Source organism: Balaenoptera physalus (assembly GCF_965194825.1).
Source record: "Balaenoptera physalus genome assembly, chromosome: 8".
NCBI lineage: Eukaryota > Metazoa > Chordata > Mammalia > Artiodactyla > Balaenopteridae > Balaenoptera > Balaenoptera physalus.
The window spans coordinates 107,488,891-107,509,401 of NC_138887.1; the positions used below are offsets into that span (position 1 = coordinate 107,488,891).

At 39.0% G+C, this 20,511-nt stretch overlaps 1 protein-coding gene across 1 annotated transcript in view; it reads left to right on the forward strand.

Annotated features, from left to right (window-relative positions):
- Positions 1 to 20,511, forward strand: part of CHRM2 (cholinergic receptor muscarinic 2) — a 400,090-nt gene that overhangs the window by 140,916 nt on the left and 238,663 nt on the right. The window contains exon 2 of the mRNA XM_082473074.1: positions 7,734 to 7,825. The gene's annotated coding sequence lies outside the window, so the exon portion shown is untranslated. The remainder of the gene's footprint in view (positions 1 to 7,733; positions 7,826 to 20,511) is intronic.

The following is a 20,511-nucleotide window of genomic DNA, read 5'->3' on the forward strand; positions in this document are numbered from 1 at the left end:
CTCCCGCACCTCCCTCCTACCCTCCCCATCCCACCCCCTAGGTGGTCACAAAGCACCAAGCTGATTTCCCTGTGCTATGCAGCTGCTTCTCACTAGCTATGTTTTACATTTGGTAGCATATATTAATTACTCTGTGCCACTCTCTCACTTCGTCCAGGCTTACCCTTCCCACTCCCGTGTCCTCAAGTCCATTCTTTACATCTGTGTCTTTATTCCTGTCTTGCTCCTAGGTTCTTCAGAACCATTTTTTGTTTTAGATTCCATATATATGTGTTAGCATACGGTATTAGTTTTTCTCTTTCTGACATAACTTCACTCTGTATGACAGACTCTAGGTCCATCCATCTCACTACAAATAACACAATTTCTTTTCTTTTTATGGCTGAGTAATATTCCATTGTATATATGTGTCACATCTTCTTTATCCATTCAACTGTCGATGGACACTTAGGTTGCTTCCATGTCCGAGCTATTGTAAATAGAGCTGCAGTGAACATTGTGGTACATGACTCTTTTTGAATTCTGGTTTTCTCAGGGTATATGCCCAGTAGTGGGATTGCTGGGTCGTATGGTAGTTCTATTTTTAGTTTTTTAAGGAACCCCCATACTGTGCTCCATAGTGGCTGTATCAATTTACATTCCCACCAACAGTGCAAGAGGGTTCCCTTTTCTCCACACCCTCTCCAGCATTTATTGTTTGTAGATTTCTTGATGATGGCCATCAGACCGGTGTGAGGTGATGCGTCCTTGTAGTTTTGATTTGCGTTTCAATTACGATTAGTGATGTTGAGCATCCTTTCATGTATTTGTTGGCCATCTGTATATCTTCTTTGGAGAAATGTCTATTTAGGTCTTCTGCCCATTTTTGGATTGGGTTGTTTGTTTTTTGATATTGAGCTGCATGAGCTGCTTGTATATTTTGGAGATTAATCCTCTGTCAGTTGCTTCGTTGGCAAATATTTTCTCCCATTCTGAGGGTTGTCTTTTGGTCTTCTTTATGGTTTCCTTTGCTGTGCAAAAGCTTTTAAGTTTCATTAGGTCCCATTTGTATATTTTTGTTTTTATTTCCATTTCTCTAGTAGGTGGGTCAAAAAGGATCTTGCTGTGATTTATGTCATAGAGTGTTCTCCCTATGTTTTCCTCTAAGAGTTTGATAGTGTCTGGCCTTATATTTAGGTCTTTATTCTATTTTATTTTTGTGTATGGTGTTAGGGAGTGTTCTAATTTCATTCTTTTACATGTAGCTGTCCAATTTTCCGAGCACCATTTATTGAAGAGGCTGTCTTTTCTCCATTGTATACTCTTGCCTCCTTTATCAAAAGTAAGGTGACCATATGTGTGGGGGTTTATCGCTGGGCTTTGTATCCTGTTCCATTGATCTATATTTCTGTTTTTGTGCTAGTACCGTACAGTCTTGATTACTATAGCTCTTTAGTATAGTCTGAAGTCCGGGAGCCTGATTCCTCCAGCTCCGTTTTACTTTCTCAAGATTGCTTTGGCTATCCGGGGCCTTTTTTGTTTCCATACAAATTGTGAAATTTTTTGTTCTAGTTCTGTGAAAAATGCCAATGGTAGTTTGATAGGGATTGCATTGAATCTGTAGATTGCTTTGGGTAGTATAGTCATTTTCACAATGTTGATTCTTCCAATCCAAGGGCATGGTATATCTCTCCATCTCTTTGTATCATCTTTAATTTCTTTCATCAGTGTCTTATAGTTTTCTGCATATAGGTCTTTTGTCTCCTTAGGTAGGTTTATTCCTAGGTATTTTATTCTTTTTGCTGCAATGATAAATGGGAGTGTTTCCTTAATTTCTCTTTCAGATTTTTCATCATTAGTGTATAGGAATGCAACAGTTTTCTGTGCATTAACTTTGTATCCTGCTACTTTACCCAATTCATTGATTAGCTCTAGTAGTTTTCTGGTAGCATCTTTAGGATTCTCTATGTATAGTATCATGTCATCTGCAAACAGTGACAGCTTTACTTTTCTTTTCCAATTTGGATTCCTTTTATTACTTTTTCTTCTCTCATTGCTGTGGCTAAAACTTCCAAAACTATATTGAATTATAGTGGTGAGAGTGGACAACCTTCTCTTGTTCCTGATCTTAGTGGAAATGGTTTCAGTTTTTCACCACTGAGAATGATGTTGGCTGTGGGTTTGTCATATATGGCCTTTATTATGTTGAGGTAAGTTCTTTCTGTGCCTACTTTCTGGAGGGTTTTTTTTTATCATAAATCGGTGTTGAATTTTGTCAAAGGCTTTTTCTGCATCTATTGAGATGATCATTTGGTTTTTATCCTTCAATTTGTTAATATGGTATATCACCTTGATTGATTTGCATATATTGAAGAATCCTTGCATTCCTGGGATAAACCCCACTTGATCATGGTGTATGATCTTTTTAATGTGTTATTGGATTCTGTTTGCTAGTATTTTGTTGAGGATTTTTGCATCTATGTTCATCAGTCATACTGGCCTGTTGTTTTCTTTTTTTGTGACATCTTTGTTTGGTTTTGGTATCAGGGTGATGGTGCCCTCGTAGAATGAGTTTGGGAGTGTTCCTCCCTCTGCTATATTTTGGAAGAGCTTGAGAAGGATAGGTGTTAGCTCTTCTCTAAATGTTTGATAGAATTCGCCTGTGAAGCCATCTGGTCCTGGGCTTTTGTTTTTTGGAAGATTTTTAATCATGTCTCAATTTCGGTGCTTGTGATTGGTCTGTTTCTATTTTCTATTTCGTCCTCGTTCAGTCTCAGAAGGTTGTGCTTTTCTAAGAATTTGTCCATTTCTTCCAGGTTGTCCATTTCATTGGCATATAGTTGCTTGTAGTAATCTCTAATGATCCTTTGTATTTCTGTAGGGTCAGTTGTTACTTCTCCTTTTTCATTTCTAATTCTATTGATTTGAGTCCTCTCACTTTTTTCCCTGATGAGTCTGCCTAATGCTTTATCAATTGTGTTTATCTTCTCAAAGAACCAGGTTTTAGTTTTATTGATCTTTGCTGTTGTTACCTTCATTTCTTTTTCATTTATTTCTGATCTGATCTTTATGATTTCTTTCCTTCCGCTAACTTTGGGTTTTTTTTTTGTTGTTGTTCTTCTCTCTCTAATAGCTTTAGGTGTAAGGTTAGGTTGTTTATTTGAGATGTTTCTTGTTTCTTGAGGTAAGATTGTATTGCTATAAAATTCCCTCTTAGAACTGCTTTTGCTGCATCCCATAGGTTTGGGGTTTCATTGTCATTTGTTTCGAGGTATTTTTTGATTTCCTGTTTGATTTCTTCAGTGATCTCTTGCTTATTAAGTAGTGTATTGTTTAGCCTCCATGTACTTCTATTTTTTACAGATTTTTTCCCGTAATTGATATCTAGTCTCATAGCATTGTGTCAGAAAAGATACTTGATACGATTTCAATTTTTTAAAATTTACCAAGGCTTAATTTGTGACCCAAGATATGATCTATCCTGGAGAATGTTCCATGAGCGTTTGTGAAGAAAGTGTATTCTGTTGTTTTTGGGTGGAATGTCCTATAAATATCAATTAAGTCCATCTTGTTCAATGTGTTATTTAAAGCTTGTGTTTCCTTATTTATTTTCATTTTGGATGCTCTGTCCATTGGTGAAAGTGGGGTGTTAAAGTCCCCTACTGTGATTGTGTTACTGTCGATTTCCCCTTTTATGGCTGTTAGCATTTGCCTTATGTATTGAGGTGCTCCTATATTGGGTGCATAAATATTTACAATTGGTATATCGTCTTCTTAGATTGATCCCTTGATCATTATGTAGTGTCCTTCTTTGTCTCTTGTAATAGTCTTTATTTTAAAGTCTATTTTCTCTGACATGAGAACTGCTACTCCAGCTTTCTTTTGATTTCCATTTGTATGGAGTATCTTTTTCCATCCCCTCACTTTCAATCTGTATGTGCCCCTAGGTCTGAAGTGTGTCTCTTGTAGACAGCATATATACGGGTCTTGTTTTTGTATACATTCAGCCAGTTGTGTCTTTTGGTTGGAGCATTTAATCCATTTACATTTAAGGTAGTTATCGATATGTATGTTCCTACTGCCATTTTCTTAATTGTTTTGGGTTTGTTATTGTAGGTCTTTTCCTCTCCTGTGTCTCTTGTCTAGAGAAGTTCCTTTAGCATTTGTTGTAAAGCTGGTTTGGTGGTGCTGAATTCTCTTTCTTTTGCTTGTCTGTAAAAGTTTTACTTTCTCCATCGAATCTGAATGAGATCCTTGCTGGATAGAGTAATCTTGGTTGTAGGTTTTTCCCTTTCATCACTTTAGACATGTCCTGCCACTCCCTTCTGGCTTGCAGAGTTTCTGCTGAAAGATCAGCTGTTAACATTATGGGGATTCCCTTATATATTATTTGTTGTTTATCCCTTGCTGCTTTTAATATTTTTTCTTTGTAATTAATTTTTGATAGTTTGATTAATATCTGTCTTGGCATGTTTCTCCTTGGATTTATTCTGCGTGGGACTCTCTGCTTCCTGGACTTGATTAACTATTTCCTTTCCCATATTAGGGCAGTTTTCAACTATAATCTCTTTAAATATTTTCTCATTCCTTTTCTTTTTCTCTTCTTCTCCTGGGACCCCTATAATTCAAATTGTGGTGCGTTTAATGTTGTCCCAGAGGTCTCTTAGACTGTCCTCAATTCTTTTCATTCTTTTTTCTTTATTCTGCTCTGCAGTAGTTGTTTCCACTATTTTATCTTACAGGTTACTTATCCGTTCTTCTGCCTCAGTTATTCTGCTATTGATTCCTTCTAGAGAATTTTAAATTTCATTTATTATGTTGTTCATCATTGTTTGTTTACTCTTTAGTTCTTCTAGTTCCTTGTTAAACGTTTCTTGTATTTTCTCCATTCTTTTTCCATGATTTTGGGTCATCTTTACTATCATTACTCTGAATTCTTTTTTGCGTAGACTGCTTATTTTCTGTTCATTTGTTTGGTCTGGTGGGTTTTTACCTTGCTCCTTCATCAGCTGTGTGTTTCTCTGTCTTCTCATTTTGCTTAACTTACTGAGTTTGGGGTCTCCTTTTCACAGGCTGCAGGTTCGTAGTTCCTGTTGTTTTTGGTGCCTGCCCCCAGTGCCTAAGGTTGGTTCAGTGGGTTGTGTAGGCTTCCTGGTAGAGGGGACTGGTGTCTGTGTTGTGGAGGATGAGGCTGGATCTTGTCTTTCTGGTGGGCAGGACTGCGTCTGGTGGTGTGTTTTGGGGTGTCTGTGATCTTATTATGATTTTAGTCAGCCTCTCTACTAATGTGTGTGGTTGTGTTCCTGTCTTGCTAGTTTTTTGGCATAGGGTTTCCAGCACTGGAGCTTGCTGGTCATTGAGTGGAGCTGGGTCTTAGCATTGAGATGGAGATCTCTGGGAGAGCTTTCGCTGTTTAATATTATGTGGACCCAGGAGGTCTCTGGTGACCAATGTCCTGAACTTGGCTCTCCCACCTCAGAGGCTCAAGCCTGACACCCAGGAGGAGCACCAAGACCCTGTCAGCCACATGGCTCAGAAGAAAAGGCAGAAAGAAAGAAAGGAAGGAAGGAAGGAAGGAGGGAGGGAGGGAGGGAGGGAGGAAAGAAAGAAAGAAAAGAAAGTTATTAAAGTAAAAAACAAAAAATAATTATTAAAAATAAAAAAATTAAAAAGTAATAAAAAAGAAGCAATAAAACGGATAGACAGAACCCGTGGACAAATGGTAAAAGCAAACCTATACAGACAAAATCACACAAAGAAGCATACACATACACACTCACAAAAAGAGAAAAAGGGAAAAAAATGTATATATTGTTGCCTCCAAAGTCCACTGCCTCAATTTTGGGATGATTCGTTGTCTATTCAGGTATTCCACAGATGCAGGGTACATCAAGTTGATTGTGGAGATTTAATCCATTGCTCCTGAAGCTGCGGGGAGAGATTTCCCTTTCTCTTCTTTGTTCGCACAGCTCCCGGGGTTCAGCTTTGGATTTGGACCCGCCTCTGCATGTAGGTCGCCTGAGGGCGTCTGTTCCTGCCCAGACAGGGCGGGGTTAAAGGAGCAGCTGCTTTGGGGGCTCTGGCTCACTCAGGCCGGGGGGAGGGAGGGGTATGGATGCGGGCGAGCCTGCGGCGGCAGAGGCCGGCGTGACGTTGCACCAGCCTGAGGCGCGCCGCGCGTTCTCCCGGGTAAGTTGTCCGTGGTTCACGGGACCCTGGCAGTGGCAGGCTGCACAGGCTCCTGGGAGGCGCAGTGTGGATAGTGACCTGTGCTCGCACACAGGATTTTTGGAGGCGGCAGCAGCAGCCCCAGCGTCTCACGCCCGCCTCTGGGGTCCGCGTTGATAGCCGCGGCTCGCACTTGTCTCTGGAGCTCGTTTAGGCGGCGCTCTGAATCCCCTCTCCTTGCGCACCGCGAAACAAAGAGGCAAGAAAAAGTCTCTTGTCTCTTAGGCAGCTGCAGACTTTTTCCCGGACTCCCTCCCGGCCAGCTGTGGTGCGCTAACCCCTTCAGGCTGTGTTCACGCCGCCAACCCCAGTCCTCTCCCTGCGATCCCACCGAAGCCCGAGCCTCAGCTCCCAGCCCCCACCCGCCCCAGCGGGGGAGCAGACAACCCTCTCGGGCTGGTGAGTGCTGCTCGGCGCCGAGCCTCTGTGCGGGAAATCTCTCCGCTCTGCCCTCCGCACCCCTGTTGCTGCGCTCACCTCCGTGGCTCCGAAGCTTCCCCGCCCCCACCTCCCATCTCTGCCAGTGAAGGGGCTCCTAGTGTGTGGAAGCTTTTCGTCCTTCACATTCCCTCCTAGAGGTTCAGACCCCATCCCTATTCTTTGGTCTCTGTTTTTTCTTTTTTTCTTTTGCCCTACCCAGGTACATGGGGAGTTTCTTGCCTTTTGGGAGGTCTGAGGTCTTCTGCCAGCGTTCAGTAGGTGTTCTGTAAGAGTTGTTCCACATGTAGATGTATTTCTGATGTATTTGTGGGGAGGAAGGCGATCTCCACGTCTCCTCCGCCATCTTGAAGGTCTCTCCCTCCACATATGATTTTGATGTGATGGGTCACTTGGAACTAGTTAATTCAAAAGAAAAAAAATACTACGTTTATTTAAGAAAGAATCATTTATACTGTTTTTAAAAATAGTACAATATGTTATAAGGTAAACCGTACAATATTCAAGGCTGTATGGAACTCAATCTGTAAACCATTAAGTAAATGAAATCTCACAATATTTCCTTGCTTCTCTGAAGTATCAATACATTATAGCAGTCTGGCAAGGCTCTCAGCCATCACAAAGAATAGAGTTAGAGTGCCCACACACTTATCTTTCTCAGGGAGCCCAGCCCTCTGCCTGACTCTCCTCAGTTGCAGAAAGAAAATTATGCTCACTGTCGAAAGGGGAAGGGTGAGAGAGAGAGGGAGAGAAAGAACTTTTATCCTTTACTTCTTTATTTCTAGGAATCTTTCAGAGCAAGCTATTGGGTCTGCCTCTCCCCTCCAAAATTTACCATGGAAGTCATTTGCTCTGTATAAAAATAAAGAATGGCACCCCTAAAAATGGCCTTCTGTAGAATGTAATAGGGTTGTGAAGTTTGAGGAGAGGGGTCTTAAAGGTAAGTGACCTAGAGATGTTGCAAAGGCTGCTGGGAATCCCAGGGAATGTGTCTTATAGTCTAGACTCCATCATTCCATTAACAGTGACATATGCTTGATTCTCAACTTCCTTTCTTTTCTTTTCTTTCCTTTTTTTTTTTTTTTAAGGGAGAATTCTTTGTAAAATATGAAGAAGAAAAACTCCTTGATCCAACAGACTGGAAAACTAACTCAAAGAACACATTGAAGAAGATTTGAAGGTATAAATTACATATATTATTTACTTATCATCTTTCTATATATTGCCTATTTTATTTTTAGTATTTACCAAACTTGCCAGAGAATTGGGAGTGACAAGGGTGAAATGAAGAGAGACAAGAAGGGTTCCGGCCTCTAAAGCAGGGGAGACAATTGGTTGTGGGCATCTGAAACAGCATGACCATAAATAAAGGAGATTATTTTTATAGTGTTTATTTAGGGTACCTAATGCTTTGTGTAGGATAGTTCATAAGATTTATTATTAGCAACGGGAAAAACAGGTTTCCAAATTTAAAAACCACTGAACATTTATGAACTTGGAAATTCCAGGCAAACTTGAAAACTCTTGTGGGCATCTGAGTTGATTTATCGTTGGCGAGAGACTATGTGTTTCTTTTGTTTTTTTATCAGAAGAGTAAAATAGTTGCCTCAAACAAAACTTAAATCAGTGCTTTCTTCAAGTTTGTTACATACACATACACACGCACATATATATACATATATATTGTCATATACATGTGTAAGTTGTCATATACATGTATATTTTTTGGTAGAAGCTGAAATATGGGCATTGTAATAAATTAAGAAGTACAGATAATAAAACCCATAAACAATAATAAAAATGCATACTCGGTGTTAATACCTTAGTGGTATACTTTCTGGATCTCCTCTTCATTTCCCCATCATCATCATCATCATCCTCTTCCTCTTCCTCCTCTTTCTTCTTTTCTCCCTCTCTCTTAGAATTAAGTAAATAATAAATCTCTCCCTCAGAGTTAGCTGAATAACACATACATAAATGTATTTTTCTTTTTTCAACAAAATAAAATCACACACTCTATGTATTTCTGTAACTTGCTTTTCCAGTCAGTAATCTTTACCTTTTCATTTTGTCAAAATGTTATATCCTTTGATAATCACAGAGGAGGTCTTGGAGCAAGAGAACAGATGAAGATAAGAGAACAGATGAAGATAAGATAGTGAGCAATAATAGTTTACATATTTAAAGTGGTAAATGTATTTAAGCTTAAACATGTATTTACAAATGCATTCATGGAAACAAAAAGACAGACTACTTGAAATTGCTTGCATTTAAAAAAATGTTGAAAATGAGTTGTCTCTCCACATAGCTAATATATAAAGATTTTCTGATTAAGTAACTTTTATTTTGAGTTTTACAAATGACTTTTATAAGATAGTTCCTAGAATTACACAATATTTATATTTTTAAAAAGAAAGAAAGGGGGGAAAAGTACTATTAGGTGTAGAGGGGACTGTCATATTTTTCAAAAATATTTCCTAAGCAAAAGACATACGGATGGATTCTCAGGTGGTATATCAGGAACGCATACTGAATATAACCTTAGAATGCTGTTCTCAGAGTTCCGTGTGTGCATCCACTATAATTAATGCTACAGAGGGAGGAAACATCAGTAAGTTACCTGCTTTGTACTTCTAAAATGTGTACTTGTTAGTAGTACTCTCAAATTTTTAAAGAAATTCATTTCTTCCCTTTAAGCACAAGGACTCATGGAGGAAGAATATATATGTTTGTGTATATATGTATGGATGTATATATATGTGTGTGTGTGTACATATATGGAGAGAGAATAAAATATACTAGAGAGAAAAATATATATATATATATTCTAATATATTTTCTTTTCTTTTGAATTTTCCAAATGGCTCTTATTAGATAGCTTCTAAAATTACATAATAGTTGTATTTTTAAAAAGAAAGGAAGGAAAAATAAAAAGTACTGTTAGGTGCAGAGGTGACCATTATTTGGGGGGCTGGAGTGTAAGTAATAATTTGACAGGCTATCACCGGAAGCAACTGTGAGGGCAACTCTGGGAAGGAGGAAAAGCCAACATCAGGGTGTTTATTGGGGTTTCTACTAGGGCTGCTGTGAGAAATGGATGAAACGCTTGCTTATGAGAGTCGTCAATATGAAAGAAGGGTCAGGGGAGGAAAGAGAAGGCTCTGTCCATTGTTTCCATCTGCTTTTGGTCCAGGATTCAGAGCATTAACTGTCCTGAAATCCACGCTGCTCTTACTGAGGGCACAGGAGAAAATTCCAGGGCCAGAGGAGGAAAGACTTGTGGCTTGTGTGTCTGAGATATGGCTGAGATTTCTGAGACATGGAGGGGATTGGAGGGATAAAGGGCAAGCAGAGAGAAACTGTGTGCGAAGATAAAACTGCAGGCTGGCAGCAGCGTGTAAAAGAGAACAGTGCGAGATTCTGGGGGGGTGCAGTGTGAGACCGCATGAAAGCCCACTGATCCAACCTCTCCCAGGCCCTCCCTGCTTCCAAGCTTCACCTACAGAATTCCAAGCTTTGGGAAGGAGAGGGCTGTGGTATGAATGGAAAATGTAAGCCTTTATCATTAAGAACCCAAACAGCTCTGCTGAGGAACTCTTACCCAAAAAGCAAGACATTTCAAAGTGATGTCGTGCTTCTGGCTGAAAAAAGAGAGGTTAGTAGCAGAGATACAGGGGCCAGTGATCCAGGTGATGTCAGGAGCATCACCAGCAGGCCTGGCGCAGTATATTCTCAACACGTAGTTGACTGAATGAGTCAGCCAGCCCAGTTTTCTCCAATAATACTGATAAAGCATTTATAGTGTGCTAAGCACTTTCATGTTAATCCTCACAGTACCCTATAACAGGGGTTCCCACCCCCTGGGCCACGGACCGGTATGGGTACAAGGCCTGTTAGGAATCGGGCCGCACAGCAGGAGGTGAGCGGCAGGCGAGCAAGCAAAGCTTCATCTGCCGCTCCCCATTGCTCCCCATCGATTGCATTACCACCTGAACCATTGCTCGAATTACCGCCTGAACCATCCCCCCCAACCTCCAACCCCCGTCCATGGAAAAATTGTCTTCCACGAAACCAGTCCCTGGTGCCAAAAAGGTTAGGGACTGCTGCCCTATAAGGTAATTACTATTACCTCTTTTTATCAATGAGGAGACTAAGGCACAGAATAAACTGCCTGGAATCACACATCTAGCAAAGGAAAAGGCCAAGATTTAAACCTAGGTAGTCAGCTTCAGAGACCAAGAATGGGAAATTCTTCTATTTTATCAGTTGCTATACTCTCTTTTCATCATATGCATTTGACCCCATGCTGCTCCTTCTGTTTACACTGTTCTTCTATCACTGTTCACTGGACTTGAACCATGTTATTTTATTTTTTATTTCATCTTAAGTATAACTTCTTCAGAAAGGTATCCCTTGACCACCTGGTCTAGTATGTTGCCCTCTGTCGTATGTACTCATACATAGCACCTTGTCCTTTCCATTCATAACACTTATTGAGATTTGTAATTTGCCCCTTCACTAATTTAATATGTGCTTCCTCCAACCCCAAACCCAGATTGTAAGCTCCACGGAGGGAAGAACCATGTCTATGTTGCTTACCACTGAAAATGCGAACTTAGCACATGTGAAATGTACAACGAATATTTGTTACCTAAATCAATTAATGCAGGTGGCCAGTCTGCCCGTGGTTTACAGAGGATCTACAAGGAGAGGTGTTGCCTTGACCTGATCTGCTTATAAGTTACATGCAAGTAATAATGATAATGGTAGTAAGGACAGTAAAATATCATTTAGCAATTCCTTATGTCAGGCACTGGTATAAATGCTTTGCTCATGTTAATACATTTTAAAGAAGAAAATAAAAGACATGCATATTATTACTATGCAAGAAAAATACTTTTAAGATTTTTCTGTTTATTTTAAATTAGAGATTTACTGAATACCATCACTGAGGGCAAAAAGAGGGAAAAGACTAGACAACCTTTCTGTCCTTAAGGAATGTATAGTTTGGTTAGGGATACAGAGTATGGCCAACAAGTGAGCAGTGTTTCATAGGCTGCAAAGTGCAGGATGGTATTTACTGCAATTGGTGCATAAGGAAAATCTCAGAGAAGCATCACCCCTCAGGTGGCCTGTGTGGCAGTGGTCAGACAGGTAGAGAGTGTTGAGAATGGGAGAGTCAAAATTAGAGGAAGTCAGAAGTTCTTTAGGTTTGAGCCTAGAGGCAAAGAGTTTAAGCCTGCTGATACAAAACAAACTCTGTTTACTCCAGCTTCCTTAGTATTCCATGTAGCCCCTTTAAATTTAGCACTTGGGAATGACTTGTTTGAGTGGAAGAACCAGTGTTTGAATGTAAAGACTTCTTAATAGGAAAGTGCTGAGCCACTTTTTGAAAGTCTAATTTCCTTCTATATCTTCCTCTAACCTATCACATTGGATCTGATATTATCTGTCTTGCCTTTAAAAAATCCACCGGTTTCCACTTCTCAGCTCAACAAACTTGATAGTCCTTTATTCACTCAACAATATGCTGACTGCCCTCCACGTATAAGTTGTCTTCCCACCTTTTTGATTTTTATACATGCTATACTCCCAGTCTAAAATGCCTCAAGCCATTTTTTTCCAAATTACTCTGTACCCCTAAAAGAGAGCTTCTAGGTCCACCCAAATTAATCTCACATAATAAGTGACTTCACACAAATAACCATAAAAATTCTAAGTTACATAGTCAATCATAAGGAATTATCATTATTTTATTTTTGTTATATTTTCTCAATCCACAGGCATCAATACTTGTTCAACAGACAGATAATGGGATCTACTATGTGGTAGCACTCTGAGCTTGAAATGTGAAAATAAATATAATAAATATTCACTGCCTTCAAGAAGCCCACCTTGGCATTTAGACATATAATTCTGATATAAATTTTTACTTGCTCAATGTGGTAGATAAAATATGATCGCACATTTATTGCAATTCTTCCAGTCAAAAGGTGAGGTCTATTCCCCTATTCCTTGAATTTTGGCTGGCATTAAGACTTCCTTTGACCAATAGAATGAGGTTATGTGAGTTTCTGCAGCCTCAGCCTCAAAAAGATGTATGGATTCCATCTCTGAGCCCTTGGAATGCTTCCAGCACAACTAGAGAAGTTCACCTAGCCCATGAATGATGAAAGACCTTTGGGAGAGAGAGAGTGAGAGACCCAGTCGACAGGCAGCACCAAAGCCCAGACATAGGAGTGAGGTCATCTTGGATCCTGCAGCCCCAAGGAAGGGACTGGCTGGCTACAACCATGTGACGAGCCCAGAAAGAAACAGCAGAACGCCCCCACGAGCAGCAGAATCACAGTGGCTTGTTACACTTCAGTAGATAAATGGTATGCTTGGCATTTCTTTTTAACTCTTCTTTATTCAATAGAAAGAACCAAATATTATCAACACTCCCTTTATAAAGTTGCAAAGAGGTTTATACTATTTTATTTTCCTATGAACCAGGTTATTAAAGTAATCAGTTTCTTTTGATATTTAATGCTATTGGCAACATTTCTGTATCCTGATGTTATTCCATGTAATACTGGAAATATTTTGCCAACACAAACAAAAACAAAAAAAGAAAGAAAGAAAGGGAGAGAGAAAGGTGAAGGGAGATACGTGGGTGATGTAATTGTTTTCAGCAGACTTGCATAGTGCTCAGGACATGTTATTCACCATCTTACCTCTTGTCTGTCCCTCACGTTCAAGGGTTTGACTTCATTGTGCCAGGAATTGAACTGAGCCAGGGAAACCCAATTAAATCTTACCACTGCAGAAAAGCACAAAATAATTCATCATTTTGGGTTGTTTTCAAATAGAATGAAAATTAGTTTGGAGGTGGGATGAAGGGAGAAGGAAACATCAATAAAGCAAAAACAACCAGAATCACAGGAACCGTTAACACTGATTTCATTCCAGGACACTGGGTCAACCAGAAAGCTTGGCATGCTAATTGCAGAAGGCACATTTGGTGCATTGGAAGATAGCAGACAGAGAGGAGCTGGAAGGGAATCAAAGCAGATCATGCCAAAGGGGCAGCCCAGACTATGTTCAGAAAGCATGGTAGTTTCTCCAATTCTATTTTCAATTCAAGCTCCAGGACATGTTTCTCAGTTAGAATTAAGTTTGAAAACTAGAAAATAGACCTACCCTCATTGGTTCCTCTCCCATACCCTTTTCCATAGTCTAACTTCTACTAGAATGTAAAGTGCATTTGTGTCCGCCTTCCTGCTTTTAGAGAGGACTATGTGAGGGCTAGTGGGTATTTTTGAGGTGAGAGTAAAGGTGGGAGGGATTTGTCTATGGTTGTTATACTCACCTTAGTACTTAATTTACTTGATTGGAGTTTCAATTTGATTTGAATATCTGATACAATATCAAAATATCTTCACCAAATGTGAAATTTCCACCTCTTGCATAAAATCAATATTCATTTTGTAATAAAGTGTGCTGAAATACAATACAAAAATGTTACTTTTTTCATTAAATTAAATTAAATTGGATTTAAAGCCCCATCTGGAAACTTAGTATAATTTATTGAAGGGGCTGCCTCTCCAATCACAGATCATACAAAGGTCTTGGCATCTTGTTTTGAACAAAATATTCCAGAAGATTCTCTCTTTTTATATTTATTTAATTTATTTATTTGGTTGTGCCGGGTCTTAGTTGTGGCAGGCGGGATCCTTAGTTGAGGCCAGTGGCCTCCTTAGTTGCGCTTGCCGGCTCCTTAGTTTTGGCATGCAAACTCTTAGTTGTGGCATGCATGTGGGATCTAGTTCCCTGACCAGGGATGGAACCCAGGCCCCCTGCATTGGGAGCGCAGAGTCTTAACTACTGCGCCACCAGGGAAGTCCCCAGAAGATTCTTTTAGACTTAGGTCTATATGGGTTGCCACTGAGCAATGTATTTTCCAAGACTGCATGGTCATAACTCTCTGGCAACTCTCTATTTGGTGACATACTTAGGACATAAAAGTTATCCAGGCCTAAGAAGTGCTTAGGGTCCTGTCTTTCCATAAGCTCCTGGAAGTCACCACCACTGAGAACAACTTCTTGGGAAATGGCATGAAATAGGGCCCACCCCAAGCTGTAATTTCATTTATTTTCCCCTTTTCCTTCCCTCAAAGTTTTTCCTCTTTCTCTGTCCCCTTCTAGAAATCTAGCATAAAAGTTGAAAAACTTTTGGGCTTTTACAAAAACCACTAGAAATGTCTTTAAATGTAAATTCTACTTCCTACTCGACCAAGCATATAAAATGAAGAATATAATGACCTGGCCATCTGCTTATAGGTATCAGGAGTGAGGACTACACAGGAAGAACAGATATTCATTAACATTACAACGATTTATTCTTCTCTATTGCTTCCCTGATCGTTAGCATTTTTAGAACCTTCTCATTAACTTTGTTGTAAACTCTAAATACCGCTGACAGATTCTTTTCCTGGCTTTAGCATTTTGAGAAAATCATTTCAATACAGTTAAGACAATAACAAAAAGCAGGGTCCCTGAGATGGTCATCTTCATAGATGACTTCTAGGCCTGAAAATCCTCAAAGTGATATATATGTAAAAGTATATATGTTTGAATTTTTCTGGAGATAGGGCCATAGCTTTCAAGTTTTCTTATAGAACTATTTTACTCCAAGAAGTTTCACATTGGACCACCAAACTGTACCTAATGAAATTAGTGTAACAGTTAATATAAATGAAAACACCTACTTAGGGCAGCATTTTGTTTTATAAAGTGGTTTTTCTTTGCGCCTTCTCATATCTGATATCAGGACTGAATCATCCCTCTGTAACTGGTTCTTTCTGCTTCCTTTCACTCTTTTTCCCCATTTCCCCTTAAATTCTCCTTGACAACTATCTTCTGTAATTATAGGGTCTCAATTTCAGCTGGTTGATACATGAGTATAGAGGTTAAGAGGTTAAGAAAATGGACTTTAGCTGTGAATCCTGCCTCACCACCTACTTGCTGTGTATTCTTAAAGGATTTTCTTAATTTCTCTGTGCCTTATTTTCCGCATCTACATAATGGGGATAATGCTAGTGTCTGCCTCATAGGGTGATTACAATAATGAATTTAATTGATACGTGTAAAGCCCTAAGTATAGGACTTGGCACCAGGTAACCACCACATTCATGTCAGTTATTATCTATATTCTAGGAATATTTATATTTTAATAATTCACTCATGAAAACATAGTTATCTGTAAAATTCCCAAATTATTAACCAGGAAATGGAGTTAGTGTTTAGGATTTAGATTCTTGTTCAGTGCCCTCAGATCTCATCATCTATTTTAATGCTTCTTCTACCATGTAACTGTGAGCTCATTTAGGACAGAAGCAATATCTTGATGGATTACATAGTGGAATTAAGCAGAGGATAGAGTGATGAGGTGGGTGGGCTACAGCATCACATCAAAGAGACATCCAGCCCAGCTTTGGTAACTGATATTCATTCTTCAGATTTTAAACTCAATATTAGTTCTTTGGAAAGGCTTTCTCTGATCGCTGTGTTTGGATAGTTGCTCCAATAGAAAGCTCCTAGAACATGAACATAATTATTTCTTTAATTTCTGTTTTCCCCATAGAACATAAGCTCGCTAAGGAGAGGGACTCTCTCTGCCATGTTCAGTCCAGCCCATCAGAACAACTGTTATATTTCACCTGCTCCATCACTACTTGTTAATGGATAGATGATACATAAGTGTTGCAATGAGTGGCTACTTAGGCTCTGTTACACCAAACTCATAAGGCTGCTGGGAGAATTAATTTGAGATATATATATATATATATATATATATAGTCTATCATGTAGCTGGAAGAAAGAACTCTTAATCTATGATCAATTTTAATGAATCACCATTTGTTTAGGTAAACCATTTTCTCTGGATTGAACTGTCAAAATTCTTCTCTTCCCATTCCCATTTGTTCTCATTTCCAGACCTAGAAACTTTGTATCTCCTTTATGAGATAAAGCACTAAAATAGCCTGATCAATTTCTGTCTCAAGATCTTCCTACATTTGGGAGAGAAACAGCTACCCTGTTAGCCACTTAGCCCTCAACCAAATGAGGAGAATCAATCACATTCAAAAAATGACTTTCATTGAAGTCTGATTAATCCATTTTCTTCCAAGGTAGGTCATGTCAGGATTTTCATAAAAGTGTCAAAGAGGACAGGAAAGAGAATTATAAAAATGTCAGTCTTTGGTAACAATAGAGAATGGAGTTGCTCCTTGGACGATTACTTCAATAATCCTGCCTGATAATTACACAAAAAGAGCAGTGTTTACTTTAAACAAAACTTTATCTTAAGGCTCTTCTTGGAGGACCTTCAAGATGGTGGAGGAGTAAGATGAAAAGGGAGAAGGGAGCACCCACATCTTGGTGCTCGGGCCAGGTGTCAGGCCTGTGCCTCTGAGTAGGAGAGCTGTGTTCAGGACATTGGACCACCAGAGACCTCTTGGGCCCATGTGATATCAATTGACAAGAGCTCTCCCAGAGATCTCTGTCTCAACGCTAAGACCCAGCTCCACTCAACGACCAGCAAGCTCCAGTGCTGGACACTCCATGCCAAACAACTAGCAATACAGGAATACAACCCCACCCATTAGCAGAGAGGCTGCCTAAAATCATAATAAGTTCACAACACCCCAAAACACACTACTGGACATGGTCCTCCCACCAGAAGGACAAGATCCAGCCTCATCCACCAGAACACAGGCATCAGTCCCCTCCACCAGGAAGCCTACACAACCCATTCAGCCAACCTTACGCACTGGGAGCAGACACCAAAAACCATGGGAACTATGAACCTGCAGCTTTTGAAAAAGAGACCCCAAACACAGTAAGTTAAGCAAAATGAGAAGACAGAGAAATGCAGCAGTAGAAGGAGCAAGATAAAAACCCACCAGACCAAACAAATAAAGAGGAAATAGGCAGTCTACTTGAAAAAGAATTCAGAGTAATGATAGTAAAGATGATCAAAAATCATGGAAAAAGAATGGAGAAAATACAAGAAATGTTTAACAAGGACCCAGAAGAACTAAAGAGCAAACAGACAATGATGAACAACACAATAAATGAAATTAAAAATTCTCTGAAAGGAATCAATAGCAGAATAACTGAGGCAGAAGAAAGGATAAGTGACCTGGAACAAAAAATAGTGGAAATAACTACCACAGAGCAGAATAAAGAAAAAAGAAAGAAGGGAATTGAGGACAGTCTCAGAGAACTCTAGGAAAACATTATATGCACCAACATGTGAATTATAGGGTTCCCAGAAGAAGAAGAGAAAAAGAAAGGGACTGAGAAAATATTTGAAGAGATTATAGTTGAAAACTTCCCTAATATGGGAAAGGAAGTAAACAAGTCCAGGAAGCGCAGAGAGTCCCACACAGGATAAATCCAAAGAGTTAACACGCCAAGACACATATAAATCAAACTACCAAAAATACAACGAAAAAATATTAAAAGCAGCAAGGGAAAAGCAACAAATAACATACAAGGGATTCCCCATAATATTAACAGCTGATCTTTCAGCAGAAACTCTGCAAGCCAGAAGGGAGTGACAGGACATATTTAAAGTGGTGAAAGTGAAAAGCCTACAACCAAGATTACTCTACCCAGCAAGGACCTCATTCAGATTTGATGGAGAACTTAAATCCTTTGCAAACAAGCAAAAGCTAAGAGAATTCAGCACCACCAAACCACCTTTACAACAAATGCTAAAGGAACTTCTCTAGGCAAGAAACACAGGAGAGGGAAAAGACCTACAATACCAAACCCAAAACAATTAAGAAAATGGTAATGGGAACATACATATCGATAATTACCTTAAATGTAAATGGATTAAATGCTCCAACCAAAAGACGTAGATTGGCTGAATGGATGAAAAAACAAGACGCATATATATGCTTTCTACAAGAGACCTACTTCAGACCAAGGGACACATGCAGACTGAAAGTGAGGGGATGGAAAAAGATATTCCATGCAAATGGAAATCGAAAGAAAGCTGGAGTAGCAATTCTCATATCAGACAATATAGACTTTAAAGACTATTACAAGAGACAAAAAAGGACACTACATAATGATCAAGGGATCAATCCAAGAAGATATAACAATTGTAAATATTTATGCACCCAACATAGGAGCACCTCAATACATAAGGCAAATGCCAACAGCCATAAAAGGGGAAATCGACAGTAACATAATCATAGTAGGGGACTTTAACACCCCACTTTCACAAATGGACAGATCAACCAAAATGAAAATAAATAAGGAAACACAAACTTTAAGTGACACATTAAACAAGATGAACTTAATTGATATTTATAGGACATTACATCCAAAAACAACAGATTACATGTTCTTCTCAGGTGCTCATGGAAGTTTCTCCAGAATAGATCATATCTTGGGTCACAAATCAAGCCTTGGTAAATTTAAGAGAATTGAAATCATTTCAAATATCTTTTCCGACCACAACACTATGAGACTAGATATCAATCACAGGAAAAAAACTGTAAAAAATGCAAACACATGGAGGCTAAACAATACACTACTAAATAGCCAAGAGCTCACTGAAGAAATCACAGAGGAAATCAAAAAATACCTAGACACAAATGACAATGAAGACACAATGGTACAAAACCTATGGGATGCAGCAAAAGCAGTTCAAACAGGGAATTTTATAGCAATACAATCCTACCTCAAGAAACAAGAAACATCTCAAATAAACAACCTAACCTTACACTGAAAGCAATTAGAGAGACAAGAACTAAAAAAACCCATAGTTAGCAGAAGGAAAGTAATCATAAAGATCAGATCAGAAATAAATGAAAAAGAATTGAAGGAAACAGTAACAAAGATCAATAAAACTAAAAGCTGGTTCTTTGAGAAGATAAACAAAATTGATAAACCATTAGCCAGACTTATCAAGAAAAAAAGGGTGAAGACTCAAATCAACAGAATTAGAAATGAAAAAGGAGAAGTAACAGCTGACCCTACAGAAATACAGAGGATCATGAGAGACTACTACAAGCAACTATATGCCAATAAAATGACAACCTGGAAGAAATGGACAAATTCTTAGGAAAGCACAACCTTCTGAGACTGAACCAGGAAGAAAGAGAAAATATAAACAGACCAATCACAAGCACTGAAATTGAGACTGTGATTAAAAATCTTCCAACAAACAAAAGCCCAGGACCAGATGGCTTCACAGGCTAATTCTATGACACATTTCGAGAAGAGCTAACACGTATTCTTCTCAAACTCTTCCAAAATATAGCAGAGAGAGGAACACTCTATGAGGCCACCATCACCCTGATACCAAAACCAGACAAAGATACCACAAAGAAAGAAAACTACAGGCCAATATCACTGATGAATATAGATGCAAAAATCCTCAACAAAATACTAACAAACAGAATCCAAGAGCACATTAAAAGGATCATACACCATGATCAAGTGGGGTTTATCCCAGGAGTGCAAGGATTCTTCAATATACGCAAATCAATCAATGTGATACACCATATTAACAAACTGAAGGATAAAAACCATATGATTACCTCAACAGATGCAGAAAAAGCTTTTGACAAAATTCGACACTGATTTATGATAAAAACCCTCCAGAAAGTACACATAGGGGGAACTTACCTCAATATAATAAAGGCCATATATGACAAACGCACAGCCAACATTGTTCTCAATGGTGAAAAACTGAAACCATTTCCTCTAAGATCAGGAACAAGACAAGGTTGCCCACTCTCACCAATATTATTCAACATAGTTTTGGAAGTTTTAGCCACAGCCATCAGAGCAGAAAAGAAAT